At 37.2% G+C, this 14,983-nt stretch overlaps 1 protein-coding gene across 3 annotated transcripts in view; it reads right to left on the bottom strand.

Annotated features, from left to right (window-relative positions):
* LSAMP (limbic system associated membrane protein) overlaps positions 1–14,983 on the bottom strand; it is a 645,981-nt gene that overhangs the window by 98,674 nt on the left and 532,324 nt on the right. The gene's annotated exons all lie outside the window — the stretch shown is intronic.

The following is a 14,983-nucleotide window of genomic DNA, read 5'->3' as shown; positions in this document are numbered from 1 at the left end:
GGACTATGGTGTGTGGGGGGCAGACGGGGTGGTGGAGGGGTATTCCTCAGATGCTTGTCCAGCTATTTACAAAGCCAATAATTTTTCCCTCATTTGGTCAGTGTTATTGTTGCATATAATTTTCTCTACTGCAAACTTGGAGGGAGGAGGGCAGAGCAGCATGAATCTAATTCAACCCCATCTAGAAATATTACCACTCCCAGGGATTATGGTGATTACATGATATAAAAGCCTGACACACAGTAGGCCCTGTGTAAGAGGGGAGGGACTGAGTAAAGGAAGATAAAATGGTAAAAGTGGCAAATCATAGTGTTCTACCTAATAGGGAGGCTGTGAGCAATAACTAATGAATGATTGTAAAGCCTTTTGAAAGATAAAGGCTATAGAAATGCACAATAATAATATCAGGGAAGTAGAGATGTCAGTTGAATATAAAAGACACAGCTTTTATTCCCATACAAATATCTTGGTCACCATCAGCAGCAGTGGAGAAGAAAACAGAAGAAGAGTATGTGACAGTTTAATAGTGTTTTGTTAGAAACAGAACACGTTTTAAGAGTGTCTGGACTTTCTTTAAAGTGAAAAGATGAGACCTGACTCACTCACTGCCTGCTGGAATAGATTCAGAAGTTCCTCTGGCAAAAATCTCTGGCTTTTCCACCTCTGATTTCTTACATTAATTACATTGGGAGGGCAAATTTGGTTTATGAGAGGAACAAAGCCAGGAAACCATGCTGGTAGGCAAAGTACCACTTCACGTGGGAGGAGTGTGTGAGTGTCCAGCTCTGAGCAGCTTGGCTTTCCACCCTAGATTCAAATCTCACTCAAGATCCAAATCTCTGTCCCATCATATTCCTCCTGAGGATGTCCTAGGGATTTAGATAAATTCAAGGAGAACCACTGGCTTACAGACTTACGTTCAGGAACCTGGGGTGAGGGGGAGCTCTTGGCTCTTTCTATGCGTGTTCTGAGGCTGCATTGCCTCAATTTTGAATAATGATAACTGCTATGCAAAAAATAGTTTTTCTGGCAAAATAACTTTGGGAAACCCTGGATTAAAAAAAATAACAGCTTATTTTAAATGTATAGGTTCCTAAAACATTTAATGTGTTAACATGTATTGTGAATTTCCAGAAGATAAAGGCAGTGTATTCCTCAAATTTGTTTGACCATGGAACTGTTTTCCAGAGTGTTTAACAGGATAAGGCACAAGGCACACTTTGGGGAATATTGTTCTAGGACCACCTACAGACTTTTCTTTTTGGCTTAGGCTTCCTAAGGATTTTCTAGGGAGAGCTGAATTCCCAGAAAAGCCAAGGAAATGGAGCTGAGGATTCCATTTCAGTCCGAACAAAACTATTTAGGTTGCATCTCAGACCACTTTAGTACCAACATATGATTCTCTAAATTTGTCCTAGGGTCTGCAGGTTGCTGTATACATTCAGGTACCCAAAAGGGAGAGCTTAATAAGATACAATTAGATTGAGACCCACCTAGTAACCAGCTAATGGTCCATCCTCCCTCACTGTGCCTGAATCAGGCAGACCTCACTTAGAAGAAAGCTCAAGACATGGGGAACATGATGTTTTCTTATTTGAAAATTGTGAGAAATTTGCAGTGATGACCACCCCACTAAACAGACATAAAGGGAGCTCAAGCAGGGCAAGAGAGGAACTAGTGTGTGTAAAGTTCTCTTTGGCCACTCTGAGTGCACTTCGAGTGTGGGCTACAGAGGCCAAGGGGCTGTCAGGTAATGGTCATTTGAAGCCATGCATTGACATGGACAGCCATGGGCATCTCAGATGGCACCACAATATAAATGTAGACAAATTAGTTCAGTGTCTAGAACCCAAAGGACAGAATTGTGCTGAAATCATGGAAAAGGAAAAAAGAAGCCTCATTTAATATGTTAAACACAAACACACATATCTAAGGCAGCCAGTCTGAAGCCAAAGCAGATATATTCAGAGCACAAAGAATAACATTTTTAGCTAGCCTCGGCTTCCTTTCAGTCTTTCTCAACAGTAAAGAGCTTTCTGAGAAATGCATTTATATAGGTACAAAGCATGTCTCTGTGACAGCAGGAGTCTTTATTTGCATCAGATTTACTTTAACACCTGTTTGTTTCAGAGGGCACAGCCTGCCTAGGAAACACTCCAGAAAAGGGATTACATAAAGGAAGGATGCCTTACTCTGGAAAGAAGAGGCAGAGCAGTGCATTCACAGTTCCTATAAATCACTGAGTCTACTTTCCTTGGTGACTAAGAGAAAGGCACTTTTAAAAAATTATTATTAGGAGAGCTGCGATTACCCCTGTGTGCATAACTGTCTGATGCCTATTTTTAAACCATGTCCTTGGAACACAATGAGTATTCAATAAAAGGTGAAGAGTGAACTATTTCAATAACTCAATCCGGCACATCCACTAAATCTTATTTGTCAAATTGCCGTGAAATCCAAATGTGATGTTGTTTAATTCTGTTGATTAGAATGATCTGGTATCTATCTCTATACATAGTCCAAACATCCACTTTGCACAGTCAGCAACAATCTAGATTCTTAAACATCCCAAGAAGGGGACATGGCATCTGGCTCCATTTTAAATTGTGCTTACTATCGACAACAGGATTCTCTAAAAATGGCGCTGGAGTCTATGTTTATTCACATCTAATTTATTTCAGAGGGACAGACCCAGTTTCCAAACTGAAATATGGTCTTCCTGATGACCATTAGGAATGTCCTGCTTTCTTAAAATGTGAAAGGCAGAAAGACAATGAAGGACTGCTATATATAGATATATATATTATAATCCTTTACTTCCTCACAATGGTGCTCTAAGCATGATAAATAATTTGGATGTGGAATTATACTTAAATATTTACCCTAAGGATATCTGTTTCATGACTACTCTTCCCTAAGCTTGACAGATTAGAGGATTTCAGTGTGGGTTGTGATCTTAGAGATGTTACTTTCTAAACCCAAATTCTACAGATGAGAAAACTGAAGCAGGACAAGAATAAGAGCTTCATCTAAACTCAAATTGCTATTTGATATCAGAGCCGGCATTTCCTACAAACTCTGACCCTAAATCCCAAAGATTTGAGGATCATCTACATTTACTAATTTTCTGCATAGAGATAAGTTGGAAGGGTAAAAGAGCAGATGTACAACCAGGAGAGAAGTTGGCTGCCCCAGTGATTTGACTCCTGTTTTTTATCTTCAGTATCAAGGGAAAAACTGACAGTAAAATAACAATGGTGAGCTAGAAAAAAATAGTATTCTCTTGTTAGGTGCTTCCTGGGCCCATGGCACTAATACAGTGGATTCTGCATCAAGATGTAAACAGCTGATTTTGGCTTATGGCTATAGATCCTGGAGTCAAAAATGTCTAGTGTAGTATACACTATTTTCTTATTTATTTGAAAGATTTCTTCTGTACTGAAATTTTTACTTTTTCCTCTCCTAATTTTGACAAGGCAAAAAAAAAATTTCCTTATCTCCCACCTACACATATTCTCCCCACCCCTCTGTGTTCAACTTTGCTCTTGTCGTGAGTAGGAGGCTCTTCTTTAAAAGCTTAGTGAGAAAGCTAAAGCAGCAGGAGCACATTTATGGACTGCTGTTAGCTTCTCTGGACAAACATTTGGAGGCTCTGCTACAAGAAACATTCTGGGTCTGAGCATCTGGGTTTAAACTGTCAGTGATGGCAGCTAAGAGTAACTTACATAGTCACTGCCTTTTGCCAATTTAGCAGCAAAATACTAGATAGGAAAGCATATGTGTAATAATACATTTTTATAGGTTTTGAAGTGTGTCCTTGGCTGCCTTCTCTTCTCCTTCTACTTACTTTATTTGGGCTGCAATTACCCCCTTGATGTGGATGCCTTCCAAAATAGTGTTTCAAGGCCAGGTCTCTCTGCTGAGCTACAGATACATATTTTCAACTATTTTCTACATATTAACCTGGATGTCACACCAGCATTTCAAAAGCAACGTGTCAGAACTCGACTTTTCATCCTATTGTCACAAACCAGCTTATCCCCCTGTATTTCCTCTCTCAATGTATGGCATCTAAATTCCCTCGGTAACCCAAGTCAGAATATTGTTAAATCATCCTAAGTTTTCAATTTCCATAATATCAACATCCAATTAATTATTAAGTAAAATCTAAATATAGCTCCGATACATCTTCTTCATTTCTCCATCACCATGGTCTTAGTTGAACACGTTATCTTATCTCATTAAGGCAACTAATTTCTACAAAAATTAGTTTTACAGATATACAGAATATCATACCTAACAAGTGGAGAACACAAATTCTCCTAAATACATATGGATCATTTGCAAAAACTGGACACATTCAGGAATAAAAAAGCAAGTCTCAATAAACAGGACTGTTATTTACGGATCACAATCTCTGGTCAAAATGCAATTAGAATTACAAATCGGTGACAAAATTTAACTAGGGAAAAAAAACCCTGTCCATTTAGAAATTCTAAATAACTCAAGGGCAACAGTATAAATCATAATAAAATAAGAATGAATGATAATAAAAATACACAAACCAACTCCTCTGGGTTTCAGTTGAAACAGTTCTTAGAGGGTGACCTATGACATTAAGGGTTTATGTTATAAAGAAAAAGATGTTGAAGATTAATGAGCTCAGCATATACATTTAGAAGTTACTAAAAGAACAACATAATAAACTCATAGAAAGTAGAAGAAAATGATAACATAGATAAGACCCTAAATTATTGTAAAATGGAACAATAGGACATAAACATAGAAAAGATCAACAAAACTGTAAGTTGGTTCTTAAAAAAATTAAAAATTATCAAGTCTCTGTCAAGAGTCGTCAAAAAAAAAGAAAAAGAGAAAAGAAACAAATAAATATTAGGAATAAAAAAGTAGATAGAACTACAGATGTTAGTCAAAAATTGAATGTCACTACAGATGAAAAAAATGATGAACTATTATACATATTTTCAGAACTATTTACTGGGAAATTAGAAAAATTTATGTCAAATGCTTTAAAAAATTTACATGAATTTTTAAAATTCCAAACAATATAACTTATCAAAACTGATTTAGAAAAACAATCCAAATTTAACATACTACTCCTGCATTTATAAACATATGAAATACTTTACAAGTAATTTTATTAGGCTAGAAAAACTTTGAAATTATTTCCAGATCTGTGTCCTAGTCTCCTCTCTCACTTCTCCCAGATCTATCCTTCATTCTCAGCATGATTTTTCTAAAATGGAAATCTGATCATGCCAATCCTTTGGGGACACTCTTTCAATGGTTTCTCATTGCCACCAGGATAAGCCATCAAAGCTCCTTCCTCTGGTATCCTGTCTCCTCATTCATCTCATCTCTCGCCTGCCTCTCTAACCTCATCATTCATCATTCCCCATGCATTTTTTGTTGCACTTTTCCAAAGATGCCATATTTTTGCCCTTCTCTGCTTCTTCACTCAAACACTCTCTGACTTCACATTCTTGTCTTTCAAAACTAGATTCAGCTGGTCCCGACTTTGGACCCCCCCAGAGCACTTTTGTATGTCTTCTTCACAGCACCTACCTAACCATATTGAACCCTGCTTTCGATAATAGTTTGTCTTTTTCACGATAATGTGAATTTATTAAGGGACTTTGTGGGTCTTCAGGGCTCAGCACATGACTGGCACATTTCAGCGTATCATGGATGAAATGCTTTTCTGTATAGCTTGTTTTGCAATTTAATCATCAAGTAGAATTTATTTCTGTGGGAAAACATATTCCAGGGTACAAAGAACAATCAAAAATGCACTTTTGGAATACAACCCATTTGTATTTGTAGGGTGGGATCATCTCTATTAGTTATGAAAAGTTTCCCAAAAGTTTGGGATATGGGGAGACAATAAAAGCATCATCTTTCTCTCCTAAGTACTTCAAAAGACAGGAAGCTCACAGGTGCTCTAATAGGAGATACTGATGATATTGGGAAGCATTCTTTAGTGCACAGACACATGGCATCCTGAATAAAATCAATGTTTTACCTTCCTCCCTGCTGGGTTTCATTTCAGAATACAGAGCTATCATTACAAGCCTCCAAAATATACCTGTTCGGTTTTTCATCCGTGAATATTACACTGATTTCAATTAAATTCCAAAATAGGTACTCCAGAGTCCTCCCTAGAATTTTTAATATTTGGCCTTTAATATAAATTGATCCTTTGCTAGTGAGTCAGTAACACAAAACCTGGAAGAGGCTTTGAGAGTTATTAAAGTCACAGGCTGTGCAGCTGTGTAGGGCTTACTTGGGAACATGTACTATAGAAAATACAGCCCTACATAGAGAAGTCAGATGTTTATAGTACATCAAAGGCCTGGCATGAGAACCCGGCAGAAGATGCCAAGATGCTCGTTTCCCTCAGCTGCATTGGCACTTGCAGTTCTCAACAAAAGAGGAAGTTTCATCCTGGCTGCCCCTCAGGATCATCTCTCATTCTAGGATGTCAGCAAGTCAAGAGCCTATAGAATATTTATGAGGGGTTCTGGGAATGAGAAAATACTGGGTACTCCTGTTTTGCAAAATGCTGGGGAGGTGAGGTCAGCCAGAATTCCCAGGTCATGAGGCTATGGCGGAACTGGAAATAACAAACATGACTTTTGGCGTTCAGTCTGTTCATCTGACCACTGGACCCTGGAAACAGGTGCTGAAACCTTATGGAAAGCAATTAGAGCTCCCATCCAGACTATAGGCTTTTGCCAATGTCAAAAGGAAAAAAAAGCTGATGAGGTTACCAGCCCAGGGAATTTCACTCTGTGGCTCTCCTTCAGTATTATGCCAGAAATGCATTCAATGATGGAGTTCTGCCATTTATAACATGTGTCACTTTGTCTTTGGGAGAGAAGAGGTAACTAAGCGAAGTTACTTTTATTTATTCTATTTCATCTATCTGAGACCAGCATTTATTAAGCATGGTACTGAGATTACACTTGATTTCCCCTCAGTCTTCTTTTATTGTTTTTTCATGTAAGTCTTGGGGAAAATAATATTGCACTGGAGAGCAAATGACTTAAATGAATCAGATGTCTGGGTGTAGGTACTGCCATAAGATCAACTTTATTATGAGATGTTATCATAGTTATTGCAACACGTAGCTATCTGCAGAGTAAACTTCAAAGAGCAAGCAGTTCACAGCTCTGTAATCCAAAGAGGGAAGCAGCATGGAAGAGCAGAAAGAGCTTTAACTTGGGAATCCCATTTCTCTCTCCTTCTAGCTGCATATCCAGGAGCAAGTCACTTCAACCATCAAAGCCTTAATTTATTCATCTGTAAAGTAAAGCTAATAGCTTTGTTTGCTGAAGGCTTTAAATAAATTACTATGTATAAAGAGTTTGGCACAGTTTTTGGCACATAGCAGGTGCTCCTTGCATGTTAAGTCCTGTTCTTTATTTTAGACATGTTTTTCCAAGAGAGCTCAGAGATAAGATGTGGTCCAATAATTAGGTATTACATATTAAACTGAATTAGAGTCGGCTAATTATACCTTTGCTAGTTTGATTTCAAAGAATGAGCAAAATAACTTTTTGGGGTTGATTTGAATTCTTAGTAAGGTTCCACCTACAGAAACCCAGGTAAAGAGGTAAACAATAAGCTTAATAATTTGATGTTAGCACCAAATCAGAATAATTGTAATATGGAAAACAAACTCCCTTTCCTTCAAAAACTGCACCGGTGGGTTGGTTTCCCATCTCAGTCCTGTACTGTTAATGCCAACACACCCAATGGAATTTGCTACAGTCACCCTCAAGTCTTGTTGCTTGCTTCCAGCTTGCTCCCACTTGGATCTATTTCCTGTTTAGTTTATGACCTTGGCTCCAATTTTCATTCCTCTTTCTCTATCTTATCCACCTTCTGACTTTCTGCTCTCCCTCAAGCTCACTGTAGGCTACTTCCCCAATCAGATCTGCCTGACTCCACATGAAAGAAAATTCACAGGGAAGAGTAAAGTAACAAAAGGTAGTTCCCAAATAATTGGGTACTTGTCTGTGAGTATTATAGAAACTTAACAGTAAAAAGGTTTTTCAGTGAAATGATTTAGCTTGTAATCAAAGCAAAATCACAGATTTGTATCTGAAGCATTTTGCCAAAGAAAAGGAAAGGTGTAGGTAGGTCCAGCTGCTGCTGGATAAGACAGGACATTTGGGGGGCTACTCAAAGCCTTCTTATTCTGAAGATCACCACGACACTTGCTGGGCAGTTTCCACTCAGACAACATAGTTTGCCTCATGTCACTGCTGATTTCAACTGTCCGTAGATTGATCTTTAATGTTAAAAGAGTGCTAGTGACCTATACTTAATTCATGGAGAGATTTGAGGCCAGTCTATGAAATCTTGGTGTTAACCAAAAAGGTAAGATAAGAAAGCTTTCCTCATATTTTCTTAAGAAAAAGAACCATCACTCAAAACCTACCCCCCAACATCTAATCTAATGATTTTAGGTTACTCCATACCTTAGAAAATTATGCTGTACCAAGCTTATTCAATTACAGACTTATCCTTTATCTTACTGTCATCTTGCCAACATGAAATCTCTAGTATAATCTGCCCATCTGTAAGGATCAGAATAAAACATTGCAGATGGGCAAATTTGCAAAACTTGAACCCTGGGACCGAACTTGGTATTTAACAAAGTGAAGGATGAGATGAACTCCTGTTTAGATCTTCCATAAGCCTAACTTTGAAGTTGCTCATAGCTTGACCTTTTTTCTATAATTTTTCAGATATTCAGCCTCTGGTATTTATATCGAATTTATTTCTACTATGACACAAAAGAGAAATATAAAAATCAAAGGACAAGAGACAGCATTACTATGCTGATTGCTGTTAATATATGTCTTTTAGTGCAAAAAAAAGCATTATTTTTGAGTCACTTTAGACATGGAATTTGCAGGAAATAAATCTACATCAGAGATTTTACAGCTTCCTTTCTGAAGCCCTCTCCACTTACAGCGTGCCTGTCTTCACGTCCAACATACCTAGAAGATCAACCTTGCCCCAGGCGCTGAATCTCTCAGGCCCACGGTCAAGAGTGACATAAGGTGTTCTAATTCATTCTTTAGGATTCCAAACCAAGTCATCCTTGCTGTTTGTTTTGTCTCCCATGACCTTGTACTTAAATATAAATAGTATAACTTTAACCTTTTTCTGAAAGTCTCAACTTAGACCTTAATTCTGGTAAAAACTGGATTCTTGTGTTGTTCTATATACACTTTCCCTATCCTAATGGCTGTCTAGATTCAGTATCTGTCTAGGACCGGGGAGTGACCTTATTTTAGACCATCTTCTCACCTCATCCTTCCTTACCCTTGACCTCTCTTTTGCCATTCCAATAACACAGATTTCTGATGCCAGCTGCATTCTGGAATTCCAAGCATCTTGGTTCCAGATTTCTGATTCTCTGCTCACTTGCCAGATCTCATATTTCTGCTAGTTCCCCATCTTGGCTTCTCTGAGCCTGCACAGTCATGAAAGTGGTCCTTTTGGGCTTGTCTCTGTCATGACATATGAGTGTAAAACCAGCTGAAAGATCTCCAGATGAATGATTCAAGTCTTAAATGGCCAGGTGTTTATTTCTGTTCCCTTGGTATAGTCATTCACCTAGCTTACAATAGTTCTTGTTTTTATTTCAGGAGCAATATAAGATTTCCACCCCCTGCACCTCCTATAAATACACCTTGTCTTGGAAACTCCTATTTCTAGGTGTTGACTCAATCTGTTGGTTTCTATTTCCTACCTTTTTTTTATTTTCTTAAATTAAGAAATGCATCACTTCTTAGGATGGGCTGTATCTGTTCAGTAGGTTGAAGGCCTCAGTGTGTTTGATTTTGGGGAGATGGTGCCACAAAGGTAAAACTTAAAATGTTCTAAATAGCTAAAGAGATATCATCTGCATTCCATCAGTTCTGGGACAAAAGTAGGAAGACATTAGTCAAGATAAATACACTTTTAATAAAAAATTTGCTATATTAGAGAGGAGATAATTTTGCTTTCATTTAGCTTGTTCTACCTAAATTTCTAGTACTTGTGTTTTACTCTTCTAAAAAGCCAATACAAATATATTTATCCTCCTGTTTGCACTACTATGTTTAGGTTAGTTATTTTTTGCTTGTAAAGACACATCTAAATCCTTGATTCTTTGTGCTCATATTAGTGTTTGTCTTAATAATAACAATACTTTTCACTTTACAGATCCATGTTCTCTCATTTGATCTTATTATAACCCTGGGAAGAAAGTAAGAAAACATTTTTATTATTCTCAGTTTACAGAAGCTCAGAGAAATTAAGTAAAATATTTAGAGTCCCAGGGCTAGTAAAAAGTGAAATCCAGGGGTATTTCTCTAAATCCTCCTTCTTTCCACCCAGCACTTCTCAAGGCTTTTCACTCAAGTACACTGGGAAACAGAGTCGTGCAGATTCTTGTTCCTAAGGGTCTACAACATTGTTTCAAAAGTGTACTGCAAATGTAAAACATCTTTGATGGTTCATCTTTTATAAAAATTCAGGCAAAATTTGCATTCTCTCTGTAATATATCAGTATGTGTTTTAATGTAAGCAATGCCTCCTCTAACTGTACCACCCTCCCATTTGATTTTTTAATTAAACTTTTAAATTTTGAGTTAATTGTAAAGTCACATGTAGTTGTAAGAAATAATGCAGAAATCCCTGCGCACCTTTTACCTAGTTTCCCCCAGTGGTAAAAATATGGCACAATACCACAATCAGGATGTTGACATTGATACAGTTAAAGATATTAAACATTCCATCACCACAAGGATCCCTCCTGTTCCTCTTTTATGGCCATAATACTGCCTACCTGTCCCCACCTCTTCCTTAGCCCTGGAAAACACGAGTATGTTCTTCATTTCTATAATTTTGTCCTTTTAAGAGTGTTATATAAGTGAAATTGTAGAGTACGTAACTTTTGGTGTTGGCTTTTTTCAGTCAGTATAATTTACTGGAGAATCATCTGCATTGCTGTGTGTATCGATAGTTTATTCCTTTCTATTGCTGAGTTGTGTTCCATGGAATGGATATATCACAGTTTAACTATTCGCCCATTGAAGGACATCTGGGTTGTTTCTGGTTTGGGGTTATTTTAAATAAATTTGCTATAAACATTTGTGTACAGGATTTTATGTGAACATAACTTTTCATTTCTCTGGGATAAATGCCTAGGAGTATGCTCACTGGGGCATATGGTAGTTGTGTGTTTAATTTTTAAAGAAAATGCCAAAATTTTTCCAGAGTGGCTATACCATTTTACATTCCCAATAGCAATATATGAGGAATTCAGTTTCTCCACATCTTCACCATCATTTGGTATTTCAATATTTTTAATTTTAGCCATTTAGATAGATATGTAGTGATACCTCATTGTGGCTTTAATTTGCATTTCCCCAATTGTTAATGATGTTGAACATCTTTTCATGCTTATTTGCCATCTATACATCCTCTTCAGTGAAATATCTGCTCATTTCTTTTGTTCATTTTTCTGAGTTGGTTTTTTTTGTTTATTTTTTACTGTTGAGTACTGAGAGTCCCTTATATGTTCTAGATATCAGTCCTTTGTCAAATAAGTAGCTTCTCCCACTCTCTAATTTTTTTCATTCTTTTAAGAGGTTTTTTTTTTTCAGGGTGTAAGTTTTTAATTTTGATGAAGTCAAATTTATCATTTTTTTCTTTTTATGGATTATGCATTTGGCATCAAGTCTAAGAAAACTGTGTCTAGCCCCTAGGTTGTGAAGATTTGTTTTCTCTAAAACTTTATAGTTTCATATTTTATATTTAAGCCCCTTTCTTGGTCCTTTAGTTAGAGAGAGCAGGCTTTTGTTGAGGGCTTTTTGGTCTACATCCATCGGCATTTCCAGGTTGCCAATTTCTGCAACTCCAATCTGGGATTTATAAAACAAAAACAAAAATAAAAACAAAAATAAAACCACAGGGAACTTACGAACATGTTGTTTCCTGCATCCCAAGGTCCTGACCTAGTTTGCCTCTTCTCTCCAATTTTTAGAGTCTTCTATGTTTGTTTTATATGTAATATGTAGGACTTTGTAATTCTATTTTGTTGGAGGAATAGGGATAAATAAGTCTACTCCATCTTTCCAGAAGTGGATGTTCCTCAATTTTACTTTAAAGTAGAACTTGATGGTTTAGAAAATATGTCATGTTTATCTGGGCAGGCAAGCTATATTATTTTAATATGCTCTTCAAAGTCCACAGCACAAGACTATATGGAGGACAGATGCTTCAATAAATTGCAGGATTTTCATGCTGATGATTAAAAAATGAGAGAGAAAAACTGATCTTCATCAGTTGAGTAATTACCCATATAATGACCTCTAGGGCAGAGAATATAATTGATACCATTTTTTTCTCTCTGATTTTTTTTTTTTTTAAACATCTTTATTGAAGCATAATTGCCCTACAATGGTGTGTTAGCTTCTGCTTCACAACAAAGTTAATCAGCCATACATATACAATACGTCCCCACATCTCCTCCCTCCTGCATCTCCCTCCCTCCCACCCTCCCCATCCCACCCCTCCAGGCGGTCACAAAGCACCGAGCTGATCTCCCTGTGCTATGCGGCTGCTTCCCACTAGCTATCTATTTTACATTTGGTAGCGTATACATGTCCATGACACTCTCTCACCCTGTCACATCTCACCCCACCCCCTCCCCATATCCTCAAGTCCACTCTCTAGTAGGTCTGTGTCTTTATTCCCGTCTTGCCACTAGGTTCTTCATGGCTTTTTTTTTTTCCTTAGATTCCGTATATATGTGTTAGCATACTGTATTTGTTTTTCTCTTTCTGACTTACTTCACTCTGTATGACAGACTCTAACTCCATCCACCTCATTACAAATAACTCCATTTCATTTCTTTTTATGGCTGAGTAATATTCCATTGTATATATGTGCCACATCTTCTTTATCCATTCATCTGTCGATGGACATTTAGGTTGCTTCCATGTCCTGGCTATTGTAAATAGAGCTGCAATGAACATTTTGGTACATGACTCTTTTTGAACTATGGTTTTCTCAGGGTATATGCCCAGTAGTGGGATTGCTGGATCGTATGGTAGTTCTAATTGTAGTTTTTTAAGGAACCTCCATACTGTTCTCCATAGTGGCTGTATCAATTTACATTCCCACCAACAGTGCAAGAGAGTTCCCTTTCCTCCACACCCTCTCCAGCATTTATTGTTTCTAGATTTTTTGATGATGGCCATTCTGACCGGTGTGAGATGATATCTCATTGTAGTTTTGATTTGCATTTCTCTAATGATTAATGATGTTGAGCATTCTTTCATGTGTCTGTAGGCCATCTGTATATCTTCTTTGGAGAAATGTCTATTTAGGTCTTCTGCCCATTTTTGGATTGGGTTGTTCGTTTTTTTGTTATTGAGCTGCATGAGCTGCTTGTAAATCTTGGAGATTAATCCTTTGTCAGTTGCTTCATTTGCAAATATTTTCTCCCATTCTGATGGTTGTCTTTTGGTCTTGTTTATGGTTTCCTTTGCTGTGCAAAAGCTTTTAAGTTTCATTAGGTCCCATTTGTTTATTTGTGTTCTTATTTCCATTTCTCTGGGAGCTGGGTCAAAAAGAATCTTGCTGTGATGTATGTCATAGAGTGTTCTGCCTATGTTTTCCTCTAAGAGTTTGATAGTGTCTGGTCTTACACTTAGGTCTTTAATCCATTTTGAGTTTATTTTTGTGCATGGTGTCAGGGAGTGTTCTAATTTCATACTTTTACATGTATCTGTCCAATTTTCCCAGCACCACTTATTGAAGAGGCTGTCTTTTCTCCACTGTATATGCTTGCCTCCTTTATCAAAGATAAGGTGACCATATGTGCGTGGGTTTATCTCTGGGCTTTCTATCCTGTTCCATTGATCAATATTTCTGTTTTTGTGCCAGTACCAAACTGTCTTGATTATTGTAGCTTTGTAATATAGTCTGAAGTCAGGGAGCCTGATTCCCCCAGCTCCATTTTTCGTTCTCAAGATTGCTTTGGCTATTCGGGGTCTTTTGTTTTTCCATACAAATTGTGAAATTTTTTGTTCTAGTTCTGTGAAAAATGCCAGTGGTAGTTTGATAGGGATTGCATTGAATCTGTAGATTGCTTTGGGTAGTAGAGTCATTTTCACAATGTTGATTCTTCCAATCCAGGAACATGGTATATCTTTCCATCTATTTGTATCATCTTTAATTTATTTCATCAGTGTCTTATAATTTTCTGCATACAGGTCTTTTGTCTCCTTAGGTAGGTTTATTCCTAGATATTTTATTCTTTTTGTTGCAATGGTAAACGGGAGTGTTTTCTTCATTTCACTTTCAGATTTTTTGTCATTAGTGTATAGAAATGCAAGAGATTTCTGTGCATTAATTTTGTATCCTGCTACTTTACCAAATTCATTGATTAGCTCTAGGAGTTTTCTGGTAGCATCTTTAGGATTCTCTATGTATAGTATCATGTCATCTGCAAACAGTGACAGCTTTACTTCTTCTTTTCCGATTTGGATTCCTTTTATTTCTTTTTCTTCTCTGATTGCTGTGGCTAACACTTCCAAAACTATGTTGAATAATAGTGGTGAAAGTGGGCAACCTTGTCTTGTTCCTGATCTTAGTGGAAATGGTTTCAGTTTTTCACCATTGAGGACAATGTTGGCTGTGGGTTTGTCATATATGGCCTTTATTATGTTGAGGAAAGTTCCCTCTATGCCTACTTTCTGCAGGGCTTTTATCATAAATGGGTGTTGAATTTTGTTGAAAGCTTTCTCTGCATCTATTGAGATGATCATATGGTTTTTCTCCTTCAATTTGTTAATATGGTGTATCACATTGATTGATTTGCGTATATTGAAGAATCCTTGCATTCCTGGGATAAACCCCACTTGATCATGGTGTATGATCCTTTTAATGT

The sequence above is a fragment of the Balaenoptera ricei genome, chromosome 4 (assembly GCF_028023285.1).
Source record: "Balaenoptera ricei isolate mBalRic1 chromosome 4, mBalRic1.hap2, whole genome shotgun sequence".
In the NCBI taxonomy this organism is placed as follows: Eukaryota; Metazoa; Chordata; class Mammalia; order Artiodactyla; family Balaenopteridae; genus Balaenoptera; species Balaenoptera ricei.
Note: the sequence above shows the minus strand (reverse complement) of the source record. Positions and strands in the feature narration are given on the sequence as shown.